Raw genomic sequence first — 12,897 nt, 5'->3', positions numbered from 1 at the left:
TTATACGTTGGGAGTTAAGGTGTCAAGGGGCTGAAGTCACGATTTAGTCAAGTTTTGGGGAGGGCTGATATGTCTTCTTGAGGGAGATATGATTTTTATCTTAAAACAGCACAAGCTGTGAAATTTTTGTTTCACAAAACTTGTCACCCTCTGTTATTTCGAATTATGCGACTTATATGTTGGTTTTCTGGAAATGTGTTCAACGTATGATTTATATCACTCTATGTTATCTTTGATTCGGTAGGAAATTTGTAATTTTCTGATAAGAAACGAGGGAGATATGATTTTTATCGTAAAACCACAAAAGCTGTGAAATTTCTGTCACAAAACCCGTCACCCACTGTTTTTTCGAATTCTGCAACTTATAGGTTGGTTTTCTGGAAATGTGTTCAATATATGATTTATATAGCTTTGTGTTATCTTCGATTCGATATCAAATTGATAGTTTTTGGATAAGAAACGAGGTATATATCATTTATATTGTAAACTCGCTCAAGTTGTGAAAATTTATGCATATTTTTCACGTTTTCTCAAGATGCGAGGGTAGGCTCGGCCAAGGAGGGATCAGACCATGGTTTGCTCCAGGTGGGTCCAGAGGTGGGCTAGGAAGAGTTGGTTCAGGTTTGGTCCCCGTTGGTTTGGTCTAGGGTCGAGAATTCGAGGGTTTAGTGCACTAGGGTTCGGCTCGCTTTGGTGCAGAAAAATCCAGCAACTTTCAGGTGCTGTTCGAAGGTCTTAAGTTGGCTGAGTTTGGTTGTTTAAGGACTTGTACGGTATGGTTGAGGCATGGTATAAGCTTGGAGAGATTTGGTTAAGTTTCAAGTTGATTCGAGTTAAAATCGGGACCCCGATCCTAGTTTTAAAACGAATCGTGTAAGTTTTGAATCGGGCTCAAGATTACGTCTAAGAAACGCATATAAATATGTTTTAAGGTGTTTTAAAGAGTTTTGTAGGTTTCACATCAAAATTTTGAGGTCAAGGGATAAAAAGTTCATTTTGGTTTTCTACGGGCAAAATAATCATTTTACACCCAGGTCGAGTTAGAAGTCCTGTCGGCGCCCTAAACACGATTTTACATGTTTTTAAACGTTTATGATATCATGAATATGACCTTATTACATAAATATGAAAATGTGTTGCATGCTTGATTTTAAGAAAAATTTATGTATATGCATGATTTTATTAAGTGATGAATATGATGACATGTTTTGAATGATGGGAGTCGGTTGTGACTAATACGATGACACGATGACATGTAAGGGCAAGGCTCAGTGGACGGGTAATGCTGTCGATGATGTCCCCGCCACCGGGTACCACGGTTACACGTATATAGATCCATCGACTGACACGATAATACGAAAGTCACAACTAATTAACTGAATTCAATTAAAACAAATGTATACGTATATGATGATATGATGAGACATGTTTTGACACGTTATACTATTATATGACATGTTTACGTTTATGTTTTTAAGATAATGAAATGTATGTTGACTACATATTTTTCACTGTTGTATGTTATGCATATGTACTTGCTATTGACGTTACAGGTGTGTTGAGTCTTTAGACTCACTAGATGTGAATTATGAAGGTGAGCATTTTGATCAAGAGACTGGAGGTGATGATGACTGAACGGGCGGAGCTGGTGGCGCACGTAACCCGAGGACCTTGTATTCTTTTGCAAGAATATGATTTTATGGGAACACGATTAAAAAGCTTTTTTAAATGGTTGATGATTTTATTTTGTTAAGGATTTGACATATTTTTCACACGCTGGACTTTTTATATTTTTAAAACAGGAATGATTTAGGTTGGTTGCTCTTTTCATAATTTTAACTGTAGTTATTGTATTCAGCAATGGATGATTTTACAAAATGCATGTTTCGAATTTTATGGATTTATGTAGGTATGGTTTCGGCCATTCCATTTTTCTAATATGCAATATTTATGAAAAATCAAATATAACAATGCAATATGGGCTTAAAACAAAGTTTTATTGAAACCCATTAAAATAACCTAATAAATAGATACGAAAATAATAAATATTAAACAACTGTTAGACTCATAAACCTCAATTAGGTCTTGTAAAATATCCGGTAAATCATGCTAGCCCATAATGTAATTATATGCTCATCCATTTTGATTCTTCGTTTAAATCCATCTTCGTTTGAATTATTATGATGCTTTGAATTGATTAAATCTTCTTGAAAAATGATATTTGCTATTCTTGGTCAGGAACATTAGTAAATGTTTGGGAAAGGAAAAGTTTGGTGTTGTATGTTTATTTTTTCTTCCCAATTTTAATCTTCTATGATGTTCATTTTTGGTTTTATTCTTTTATCTTTCACTTTTATTCATTTTTATCAGAAGTGTTGATGTAACATACTACACATCAATGTCATGTTAGAGCCCTGTAGGCCCTGCATATATGTCACATCAGCTACACATTAGGAAAATGACTAAAATCTGCCAAAAGTTGAAAGATATCGGGAAAAAACTTAATTTTGACAATATAATAGATTAAAATCACAAAGAGAAAAAATATACCAGACTAATATTTCATTTTTCCTAATTGTTTACCTATTTCATTATTATTTTTCTATTTATTGAATATTTTTTCAATAGAAAGTCATTATATTTATATAATACTAGAAAATATTTTGTTTGTTTTTATAAAATTGTAAGAAAGAAACAATCATCACTATTAGAAAATTATTGAATGCGGTATTTGGACAATTATATAATTTAAAATTTTGAGTTTGTTATAAATATAATACTCCAAAACATCACATGGAAAACCTTCTAAAAGCCATTAACTATTTTTTTGTTTTTTGTGGCTTTCTAAAATTTTCAAACTAAACACATGGATTGAAAGTTGATGAAAAGGTTTTCTAAATAATGGATACTTCAACGTTTTAATACCATTTTTACCCAATAGTTTTGATTGTTTGTCAAGTCATTATTTACACTAGCCACCGAAGCACAGGCGTTGCGTGTGTCATGAATATATGAGGCTAATATATCAAACTTTCATGGTTTTACAACTCCAGGATAATAAAAAATTTTGTACTTGATCCATGAAAAGCAAGGGATTCCAAAGCTTAAATAAATATGTCTGTAATGCCCAAGAAGTATAGAATTGATAAACCAAGATTATTAGTCTTAATTAACGTGAGACTCGGAAGATATGAGAATGCATGACATGCAATGAGGGAAGAAAAGACATGAGAAAATAGGGTTTGCAAGACCGCACCCGCGCCCAGAACAGGAGTGCACCCGCGGTCATGCAATGGTGGATTTTTGCAAGAAAGGCCGAAGCCACACCGCACCCGTGGTGCAACCAAGACCGCACCCGCGGTGCATGGACAGTAAGTTGGCAAGAAATTCCGTAGCATCACCGCACCCGCGGTGCTAGCCAGAGCGCACCCGCGGTGCTGATACCGCACCCGCGGTACAGAACAGCGCGCACCCGCGGTCGATACTTCCGAGAAACGTAATGATAAACATACAAGAGCGCACCCGCGGTGCAGCAAGGACCGTACCCGCGGTGCGACGTGCCGTGCAAGAACTATGCCACGTTTTCAATTATGCATGTAGTATATATATAGGTGTCAAACGAAATCTCCTTCATTCTTCAGGAAGGAATCGAGAGATTGGGGAGGAACTTGATATTCTTGAGCTTAGAATTTAAGTTACGAAGAATCCGTGTATCAGAATTCAAATCTGAACGCAGCATCGTATTCCTCTCGACACAAACTACACAAGGACGTAAGTTTTGTTACGTTTTGAGATGTTTTGAAAATACGACATTGTTAGAATTGAATATGATTCAGATATGATGTTTCTGCTACCGTAGATATTGTAGAATTGAAGACAGATTAAAGAACAGACTGTTTATGTAATTGTTATGATTTGTGAAAGATATTGACTGAGATTCTATATCAGAATTGTGTTAGTATTCAGATTATGAATTGTATGGATACAGATTATGAGTTCCAGTATTATATTTGTGATGTTTAGTTTGACGGGGTTATTCAGATTGTATTGTTATGCCGTCGAAACATCAGTTGAGTTATATTGATCAGATTCAGTATTGATTGAGATTGATCAGACTCAGTAATTACTCAGATTGTATTGTAATGTCGATGACATGAATTAGATTGTATCTTGTTCAGATATTGATCAGATTGTATACTGATTTGAGTATTGATCAGAACAGATTGTGTATTGAGTTATTTACTGATACAGCGTATTCAATATTGTCATTTCAGATTGATATGGACAGAGTTGAATACAGATCATTGTCTTCGTCAGATAGGGACGACAAAGGTATAATTCATGTGATATCTGGGAAGATACAACTCAAATCAGATCTCATTTGAGTTTCCTAATAAAATCACATACTTGATTATTGTTTGTCTTCTGATATGATTATGATTTGTTTATAGACTTTATATTCAAATCTTTTGGAAATGAGCATGCTTTGTTTACAGATTGTTATACATTGTATTTGAGATAGGAGAGTCGTTGACGGCCATTGTCACATATCTAGATGTTCGGTGTATCTCAGCTTAGGAGCAGCCCTGACTCCTATTGCAGTCGTTGATACAGCTCAGACCGAAGTCTAGGAATAAGACGTACAGTCACCCCGAGTGGGAGGGTAGGTGACAGCCATTGACGTCTTATTCACACCGGGATCCCTAGAGTTATAGTTGAGTCGAGTCTAGACATGATTTGACTAGAACTGCATGTGTTTAGAGATGTGGTTTCATAGAATATGAAACCCATATTTATTGCTTTCAGTATGATCTTATGTTTATATGATTTGATTTAAATTGCATGTCTATCTGAAAGGAGTTGCATGCTTATTGTGATTTGATTTCATAGATTATGAAATCTATTACTTTGAATATGTTCATTATAGCATGTTTTATGATTTAGATTGTTTATATACATGCTTACCATGTTTTATACTGGGATTTATTCTCACCGGAGTTATCCGACTGTTGTCTTGTTTTGTATGTGTGCATGACAACAGGTGGGACTGGATCGGGGTCAAGAGGATGAGGAGAGAAGAAGAGTTAGCGTGGTGATTCCGGACTTACTGTAGATTTGGTTTATTACTTGAACTTAGTAACTGAACCTTAGACTTAGATTGTACAGTATTGTACTTTTATATTGAAATGTAGTTTCATACAGATATGTATATTATTTAGATTCCATTACCTTCCGCATTTATAGTTTAAAAAGAAAAATTTTTAGACCCTGTTTATCAGAACTGATAATTAAATCCCAAAGATGATTAAGAAGATGATTAGCGTCCGGGTCCCCACAATGTCAAACTCAATTTGTTATCTGAAATGATATAGATGTTGATAAAAAAAAATAATATTCTTTTGAAACAGTAATATCATCTCATGTGAAATAATGATAAACTTCAATGTAAAACAAGTAAACAAATAGTCAAAAAATTGTCTAAAAAATATGAGAATATCATCATCAAACCAAAATTTATTGAATATAAAAACCTAAAATTTGTCTTCTACATTCAGCTAATAAATTGAAAAAAAAATTCAAGTCCTAGATATCTTTAAGCATTTTATGCATAAGCTAAACACTCTATGGTCAAGCATAGTAAGAAAATATTCATTCTATCGAATAATACCATAGTACAAGATACACATACAAAATAAATAGAACGATCTATTAAAGTGTGCGAGAAAAAATCGATATGACAGAACAAAATGTAAACTACAGCAATGATTTCGCTAAATACATGACAAATAAAGCAGAAATTGACAAACTCCTTTTACGTGAAAAAAAAAAACCGAAATATTTGTAAGTAGATGACTTGACAAATAAGAAGAATAAATTGTAGCAATAGTGGCAGAATGTAAAGTTAAGACAAACAATTATAAAATTAACTTCGTTACAATTAAATCATGATCACAATACACATAATATGTTTTGCTTAAGTTGAAATATAAATAAAGAAATTAATTAGATAGAACAATGGAAATATTAAATTGGTAAATCAATGCTAAGATAGAGTTGATTATTGTAATACAAAGAATTTACCTCTTTTTAAGAAGGAACCTTCGGCTTGAAAAAATTCGCACCTTACATACAGTACAAATATGAGCATTGATTAGGTAAATATATACCTAATTTATAGCAGTATATCTCGTAAACATGCCAAACACATAAATGAAGAAAGTAATGCGTAATACTTGATTTAATTAAAAATCCAATTAATTAAAAATCCATTTTTGATTAAAACTAACCTTCAAGGCAACCTAGTATAAATGAAAAACAATAGATAAAAAGGAATTTTGGAACAAACAGAGTAAGTAAATCATATGAACTTCACGACCAACACATCAAGTCACACAGAAAATAGACATTTTTTAACAACATTGATTTCTGTTTTTTGGCTGGGATTGCAGAAATGAGGGATGAATACATGAAATGATGCTCCAACCTCTAATGAAGTCTACACCATTTTTATATTTCGTTGTATGCTAGTTTTGGCGCCCTTCCAAAACTCAGACATTCAGAATGTTCTAATCCCATAAATCTGAATTCAAGTGGTGAAAAACATACTGTCAGACCAGGGTTTTTTTTAAAACTAATTTAAATTTTAAAATTTTTTTCAAAAATAATGCAAAAAAAAAAAGTGTTGCAAAATTACGGCAAACCGTGCTTACAAAGCACGGACGCTGCACATGTGGAGCAGCGTCCGTGCTTAGTAAGCACGGATTGAGTCCACGTTAGCTTATTAGCGACGGTTTGACAATTCCGTCGCTACTAGCGACGGTTATTTACCGTCGCTACTAGCGACTGTTTAAAAACCCGTCGCCAACCAAAAATTTTGCGACGGTTATATAAAACCGTCGCTATATTATGGAATTTTTCGAATCCTTAATAAAATAATAATAACAAAAAATTATTTTTCGTTATTTCGGTATATACCGAAATACCGAAAAAAAAATATTTCATACCGATACCGAAATTTTCAGTACGATATCCTTTTCGGTATACCGATTTTTTCGGTAAGTTCGATATTTTTTTTCTGTACGATTTTTCGGTATTTCGATATTTTTTATCAGCCCTAGCCATGAATAGTAAATGACGACGTGCGATTAATGTACGCCGTTAATGTCTAGACATAATGTTTTTAAAAATATTTTACTACTAACAGCGCACATCAAAATGCACACTGTTGATAATACTATGAACGGCGTGGCGTGTCTTTATTGTGCGCTGCTAAAATTGCATATGTTATTAACATCACACATAAATACATGCTGCAAATATTACTATCCGCGGCGTGCATTTATAGTACTATCTGCAGCTTGCATTTATGTATGCTGTTAATAACATATGCAATTTTCGCAGCGCACAATAAAGACACGCCACGCCGTTCAAAGTATTATCAACGGCGTGCATCTTTATGTGCGTTGTTAATAGTAAAATATTTTTAAAAATATTATGTCTGGACATTAACGGCGTATATTAATCGCACGTCATCATTTACTATTCACGGCTAGGGTTGGGAAAAAATACCGAAATACCGAAAAATCGTACAGAAAAAAATATCGAACTTACCGAAAAAAATATCGAACTTACCGAAAAAAACGGTATACCGAAAAGGATACCGTACTGAAAATTTCGGTACCGCTATCAGTATGAAATATTTTTTTTCGCTTATTTCGGTATATACCGAAATAACGAAAAATAATTTTTTATTATTATTATTTTGTTAAATTTAAATCGGAAGCGGGATGGAAAAATTCCATAATATAGCGACGGTTTTACACAACTGTCGCAAAATTTGAGTTGGCAACGGTTTTGTAACCCGTCGCTAGTAGCGACGGTTATTAAACCGTCGCTAGTGGCGACGGAATTATAAAACCGTCGCTAATAAGCCAACGTGGACTCAATCCGTGCTTACTAAGCACGGACGCTGCTCCACATGTACGGTTTGCCGTAATTTTGCAACACTTTTTTTTTTTGCATTATTTTTGAAAAAAAATTTAAAATTTAAATTAGTTTTAAAAAAAAAACCGTCAGACCAAGCTTTTCAATATCATGCTATCAGCATTAATCACCCTCTTAGCGAGCTTAGATGTTGTCCCTGGGACTGGCTTCTGTCTTCACATGAAATTGTTATTGGTTAGGTATCGTGTCAAATAACCACAGAAACAAAGAATAATACTGGAGCACTTGTTACCTTTGTTATCTCTGGACTGGGATACAAAAGCCTTCCTAGAACAGTTAGGCAAACATCTGCAAAACTCATTAATGTGATTAATCAGATGAATAAATTCTTGTACAGGATACTATAAAACACATAAAGACCGGTTCAATTCCCTCTATTCCGTCAACAGGGATCTGAGAAATATTCTTACCTCCACTCTGCTCTGTGTGAAATTGAACAGCATGGACATTTCCTCTTCTTACTGAGACTATAAAGTCGTCGCCATATTTGCATGTAGAAAATACCCATTCACGGTTATCATCTGACCGTAGAAAATCAGGAGAAATTGGATACTTGAGATGTGTTAGAAAGAAATGAGAGATTGGAACAAATGGTGTCATTGGATATTTATTGAGAAAAAATGAGAATTCACCGGAAGTGCACGGTAAGAATGAACAAAATAAAAATGGTGGCTCCCAATATCATCCAAAATATGTGATTCTTTAGTTATTTGAGAAACATCCCACCCAATATGAGGTACTCTGAAACCATTTGATGAGTCAGAACGACCTACCACCCCAGGAATCAAACCAAGGCCTTTCACCGAAGAAATGGCATGTAAAATCAAATTTAAAAGACAAACATTAATACTGAGAATGACCGGCATTTTAGTAAATGAGAAAATAATTAAAATGAAAAGGCTAACCAAATGGAAAATAAAGATCAAATTCAAAGGCAAAACGGAACCTTAAAGTTTTAGAGCAATGAAGAACTAATGCTGGAGAACTTTACAAATCTATTTTTTGAATAACCGTCTAATAATTTTACTCATAAAGAAACATTACTCTACAGAGCCAGAAATGTATGCAAACTAATTTTTGCATCAATTATTTACGTGGCCCATTTTACTCTCTTGATTCAAAAAATAGATGCAGTCCAAGACAAATACCAAGAATCATACGGAAACTTGAAAGCAAAGCATCCACTAAAAGTCAATCCCCAAATCCTAATATATAACAACACTCTATGGTTGGCATGTGGGGGTAGTGCCTGCACAGGATCTGGGCCATTGATTTTAAAAAAATTGGTGGACCCCACATATACTTGGTTAAAATTGGGTCTTTGATATTCTCATTGAGGCAGTGCCCCAAAAGATAGGGTGAAATCTTCCGGAGTGTTTCAACCTTGTCAAATCTCTCATTTGTATTTCAACTTTTGACAAGACATGATATAATGATATTTAATATCGATTGACGATCAAGTTTCGCCGATGTGACTAGAGTACAAATCTTGTTATTATGATGTAAATTGAAATTTCGAAGATCAAAATTTTGCACTGCTTCATTTTTAGCACCTGTCCATTTTTGAAACCACATCACTAACTTAGACAATTACATTTTCTGTAACGCCCCGAAAATTTTAAGGTCCATGCGGACCACATGCATATAAATTATTAAATTCTTTATGTATTTCAATTAATTGTATTAATTGTAAAAATTATATATGTTGTGCATATTTACATGGTAAAAATATAAGTTTCTACAAGGTTGCATAAAAATGTATTTTTAAAGGTTATTTTTTGAGGTGATTTTATACTTCGGGATGCAATTTCTATCGGTGTTGATTTTCAACAAAAATACGAAAGTTTTGATAACCCGACTAATAATTTCGCAAACTTATTTAAACAAAATTATTTTTATACTTTAATGAAGCAGTAAGGGCCTAATTACCTTCTTAATGGACCTAAGCTTGTTTAAGGGACTAATTAAAGTATAAATTATACAAACCCTCCCCATAAACCCTCATTGTGCACGCCACGTTTCAGAATTCTATTCTCCAAAATTTCCCTCAACACCACGGCACACACATCATAAACAAACAACAAGGAAAGCATCAATAATTGCTAGGAAATTCAAGCCGTCGTCTCCTCGTCATCGTTCTTCGATTCGTCGACGTTTATTTGTGCGTTTTAAACATGCAAAGGCACGCTATATTCTTTCCTTACAACATATATCACACCATAGAAATTTTTTAAGCATATTTTGAATGAAAACATGACACACAAGTGTTATTTTCGTAGTTATGTACATGCATGTGATTTACTTGTGATTTTTGCTTCCAAATTCATGTTTTTATTTTGTTTAAAGGGCTGCCATGGATATGTTATTAATATGGAATGGTTTATAGCCAAAAACATGATAAATAATAAAGAAAACCTGGCTGTAACCGTAGGAAGAAAAACATAAAAAGGGGCCGTAGGTTTTGTTTGATTTTTCAAGGTGCAAGGTTCGGTTGGTTGTGCATGGGGCAAGAGAGCTCGACCAGGTTTGGTGGTTGGGTCCTACCGGTCATGGTTAGGTCCTAGGGAGAGTCCTAGGAGGGCTAGACCTCGAGTCATGGGCTGGGGAAGAGTCCACATGAGGTGGGACTCTCCCCCTATGCGTTGTGCACTGCTGGGTTTGGGAGAGGGCTGCAGCGGGGCTAAGGGCGAGTTGGGTAGGTGCATCAGGGTCCAAGAGTCATGGGCAGGGGTCAGGCTAGGGGCTGGGGTAGCTGGGTCGCTGCTGGGTCGAAGAAAAGATGGAACATGAGAGGAGCAAGGAACACGTTGGTTGTGTCTTCTGATTCAGGTGATTCGTGCGCTGGTTCCAGGGCATGGGCTGGGTCTGGGCATGGTTTATGCATGGTCAGGGTTAGGTGGGTTCGGTGGTTAAGGGTTGGGATAAGTCCTAGACTAGCTAGGAGTCCTTTTGTTCAAGGTAACTCACACACACACACAAACGTGCAGTACATGGTCAAGTTCCAGCAAGGTTTGAGCGAGCCAGGACTAGTTTCAGGGGCTTGGAATTGGTCAGGAGGGTGCCTAAGTGAGTTGGATCGGGTTTGGCTCTATGTGGCTCGGGCGTGGCTCGAGTAAATTGGGAGATGGCTCGGGTTGTTCGCCAATGGGCCAATATTTCGAATTTAATAGGGAAAATTGAATCCATGGATCCACGGGAGTGGTTCATGACTTGAAAGGGTAGAATAAATAATAAAAATGCTATGTTTGGGATCAAAATAAAGATTTTTGGATTTTGTCAGAATTTAATCGCCTCACGAAACGCTAATTAACGAATTAACTGAATCACCTAGATTTTGCTTAATAAAATTATGAAAATTTATATTTAAGCTCAAATAATTATTAAAAGTCTAAGTTTTTAATTTGAGAATTTTATATTAAGGTTTGGTTTAATTCGGGATTAAAACGCATTAATACGTCACATTTAAAGATTAATTTAAAAGTCCTCATTTTAAACCAAATAAAAATATGGAAAATTCATGTAAGCTTAAATAATTATTTGGGACATGTTAGATTCAATGAAATTAAGAGAACGTCAAAAACGTGAAATTTTATGTCTAGGAGTAAACCGGTCATTTTACACATGAAAATTAGTAAACATAATAGTAGTGCTCTGAATGTTGTTTTATATGTTAATATGATTATTTCAAATGTTTATGATTTTTCTACATGTTAAATTATGATTTTTAAATTTTCATGGATTTTTATGGTTTAATTATTGGACTTTTAAAATATATGTTGCATGTTTGGTTTCAAAATAAAACGATACGTATATGCATGATTTTTATTAAGTGATGATAATATGTTGAAGTACGTGTGTAATGCCCGGAATTTGCTACATTATTAATCTAAAATTATTGGTTAATTAATTGAGGTGATTATGAGAGGATTAATCGGGACACGGTTTGAACTCAGCATGAAAAGATGTATGTGCGAGGATGAGCTCTCGCGCATATGCGCGACCAGCCGGGCGCATATGCGCGAGATGTCCAGAGAACCTCGCGCATATGCGCGACATGAATCCGCGAATGTGCGCGAGGGTACCCGAGAGTTGGGCCAAATGACCAAGGGCCTCGCGCATATGCACCGAATGAGGGCGCGCATATGCACGAGGTGCTGTGCCGTCAACGTGACGAGACATACTGTCCCGCGTATATGTGCCGAGGAGGGTCGCGCATATGCGCGAGATGTGTTGCATGTAGGATGAGCCATCTGCCCGGGGAAGAATTACGTTCAACTCGATTTGTGAAAATTCGTCTGTCTCCTTTTAAATCCGACTACGGTACTGTGTTCCTATCGACGCAGGCTACAACTGGACGTAAGTTTTGTTAAGTTTTGATATGTCCTGAAATTATGCCATTGTCAGAATTGAATATGATTCATATATGATGTTCTGGATATGTTAAATGTCGTAGAATCGAAGTCAGATTGAAAAACAGACTGATTATGGAATTGTTATGATTTTCTGATTATATTGATTTGAAATCGGACAGATTTGGATTATGAATGAATTACATATTGTATCGGATATGAGTTATGATTTGTAATTGATGTCTGTTGATTTGGTATTGACAGGGATACTGAGACTCTGCCGTTATGCCGTTAACTTGACTTAAATCCAGATTAATCAGATTCAGTGTTGAATTAAGAATGGAATATTGATATTATGATTCTCGATATGTCGTTTCAGATTTACAGAGACAGTCTTGAGTTCAAAACTGATATTGCTTCAGATCAAGACTACAAACAAGAGGTATAAGTCAATGTGGTATTGGGAGATCGACTCAAGTAGCCGATACTTGAGTTTCCCTAAATCACATACTTACTGTTATTATATGCATTGATTTGATTTGAT

At 35.1% G+C, this 12,897-nt stretch overlaps 1 long non-coding RNA gene across 2 annotated transcripts; it reads right to left on the bottom strand.

Annotated features, from left to right (window-relative positions):
• Positions 1-8,053: 8,053 nt before the first annotated feature.
• LOC140804839 (uncharacterized) lies at positions 8,054-9,182 on the bottom strand. Of its 2 annotated transcripts, none has more exons than XR_012112210.1 (3): positions 8,415-9,181; positions 8,237-8,292; positions 8,054-8,153 (listed from the first exon to the last, which is right to left on the bottom strand). It is a non-coding gene; the product is annotated as an uncharacterized lncRNA (long non-coding RNA). The 2 variants fall into 2 exon arrangements; XR_012112211.1 differs by having other exon boundaries at positions 8,061-8,157; positions 8,415-9,182.
• Positions 9,183-12,897: the final 3,715 nt, after the last annotated feature.

Source organism: Primulina eburnea, chromosome 11 (assembly GCF_022965805.1).
Source record: "Primulina eburnea isolate SZY01 chromosome 11, ASM2296580v1, whole genome shotgun sequence".
Lineage (NCBI taxonomy): Eukaryota > Viridiplantae > Streptophyta > Magnoliopsida > Lamiales > Gesneriaceae > Primulina > Primulina eburnea.
Note: the sequence above shows the minus strand (reverse complement) of the source record. Positions and strands in the feature narration are given on the sequence as shown.